Genomic DNA, 2733 nt, shown 5'->3' with positions numbered 1-2733 from the left:
CTCTCTCTCTCTCTCTCTCTCTCTCTCTCTCTCTCTCTCTCTCTCTCCTCTACTCCTTCGTTCTCCTTCGTTCTTCTCTCTGGACTTCTTTTTCCTCTTCCTTTCTCTTTCTCTTTTGTCTTCCCTTGCTTCTTCCTTCTTTTCTTTCCTTTTCCTTTCATATCTCTCTGATTCGTCTCTTGTCACCCATCCTCTTCTTTATTATTCTTTTATTAAAATTACCCTCTCCAAATCCCCTCAGAATGTCCGAGGTTTAAAAACGTGATTGAGAGACTGGGGACGGGAGGGGAAGCGTTGACAGAGGGAAACCTGATTGCAGTCTGGTCCTGGCTCCAACCCACACACCGCTGCACTCTCTCCGGCGTGTATTTGAGGCAGGGGCCCGGCACCTCTTCTGCCCCCTGGGGTTGAAGAGTTGGGCCTTGATGTCTCGTTTTGCTTTGTTCCCTCAGAGCTCTAGGCCACCGGGGGAAGAAAAAAACACGAGAGCCAGGAGTGGAACACGGCTGCGGCCAGGTCTTGAGGTGTTTGATTTTTAATAAGATAGTCCATTAAAGGGAAATTTGAGACTGACAGTTCCCCACTACGAGAACGACAAAATACTTGGAGAAAGCACAAAAGAGTGCCGCCCTGCGTATCCTTCCAAATACGCTCTCGGCACAAAAGGAAATAAAAATATTCCTGGTGCTAATAAAATGTAACGTGCCCTTCAATTTTGTGGTTGGTCCAAAAGCAGATGCAAATAGGAGTCTCAGGCTCGGTGCCGCACTCCTGCCGGCTGGCAGTCTCACGCTCACTTGTACGCACCTGGCCAGGGCCAGGAAAGCTAAGGACAGGTTGTCTACAGGTTTGTGAGCGTTCAGCAAAGGCCCGGAATCTTCTCTGAAGACCTTAGCTCCCTGGAGCAAAAACCAGCGTGGCCCGACCGTTTCTGTTGGCACTCGGCTTTACTGTATCTCCACCGCAAAACTACGCCCTTTCTTACTGACACCCCAACCATAGCAAGGCATTTTGGCCCCGAAGCCATATTTTTCGTTGCTTTAAAAAAATATATGTATGTATGTATATGTGTGTGTGTGTATATATATATATATATATACACATACATATATATATTCGTGTGTGTGTGTGTGTGTGTGTGTGTGTGTGTGTACACGATTCTGGAGCCTTCAAGGTTTCTCTCTTTCTTTTAAATGGAAAGGATGTGAGAGAAAAGTTTCTACCACGAACCCTCACCTCCCGTACACCTTCTGCCCTTGGATAAAAAATGAAGGGACTTTGGTGACTGTGCTCATAATACTGGCTAGGAACAAACGGAGAGATCCCATTCCTAGATAATCAATTAAAAGTTGTTTGTTGTTTTTGTTTTAAATCACAACTTTTACGAGTAGCCCAATAAAGCTAAGAAATTAGCTTTCGTTTGTTAATTGAATACGAGTTCTCCAACTCGTTCTGTCTTTGTTTTCTCAGGCAAGATTTTCGAAATTTGGAAAACGCATGGGTTTGTTCGTGCGCAGAAGTAGCTTTCTAAGAAAGCCCTTGAGAGGAAAAAAAAATTTTTTTTAAAGATCAGTATCTCCTTTATATTGGGTCCAGATATGTCGGGAAATGTAGGAAAGTGTTTCGTTGGTATTTCTGAGAAGGATAATTATTAAAAACACAATTCAGAAATAATGAAATGAGCAACATAAAGGGGTTAGTATAAAGTTATCATGTTTACATACCATACATAGAAAGACGACTAGATTTGCCCATCGGGATAGTTATAAAATGCACTTGCTAATAGAAAGATATTTTACTGCATTTTGGTGGGTCAATTTCTGTCCTATGAGGAGATTGTGCTGTGTCAAGTAAGCTTTCCATGATCTAATAAATTCTAGATGTTTGTTTTAAATAATTTTCCCTTTTCTGACAATCTTTAAAACTTTTCATGCATTTTTTCCCACCTGGGCATCTTGCCTCAATCTCCCTATTTAAACATATTCTTATCTATAACCATTGCAAATGTCTGATTAGTAAGTTCCGGTGGAATTCTGCATAAAAATTGAAATGAAATCAAAACTCATTTTTTGCCAAACGTTAGTGGCAAAACGTCTTTTAAGGAATGTACGAAATTTGGTCTTTATTTCCCTTACATTCTGCTAGGTAAGATGGGGGGCGACAGGTTTGGGGGATAAAAATATGTTAAATCTTTGCCACACCTGAACAAGTCAATGGTTACTAAACTAGGACCCCACTAGTGTAATACAAGAGAAATGAAGAGTAATATTTCTGAAACAGATATGTTAGACTCATATGTTAAGCACTCAATTTTAAAAATCGAATCCAAATATGTAAACGAATGGAAAACTGGCCTCATTCTGGAAAGCACACATATATAAAATATGTCACATATTTATATAATATCTGTGTATGTGTATATGATACATGTAATGTGTGTACATGAATGTATGTGATATATATGCATGAATGAATACATTATTTCCTGAGCCATATCAACTTCATGTTATGAAGAGTTAGAGACACTGACGATTGAAAAACCCATTGGGTTTCTTTTCATTATTTTATGCTTCTTAACCTGAAATCACTGTTATCGTTTTTAGAAGATTTGGGTTCAGGCTACGAGACCCACTGAGGAAATTAGATCTGCCGAGAAACTGTATCTCCAGAACACTAGCTTGTGGAGTTGTTGGCACTGTTCATATGAACCCGCTTCCACAGTACCACCACTTT

Source organism: Vombatus ursinus, unplaced genomic scaffold (genome assembly GCF_900497805.2).
Source record: "Vombatus ursinus unplaced genomic scaffold, bare-nosed wombat genome assembly UNPS02014779.1, whole genome shotgun sequence".
Classification (NCBI taxonomy): Eukaryota; Metazoa; Chordata; class Mammalia; order Diprotodontia; family Vombatidae; genus Vombatus; species Vombatus ursinus.
The sequence above is the reverse complement of the archived record's forward strand: the minus strand, read 5'-3'. Positions refer to the sequence as shown.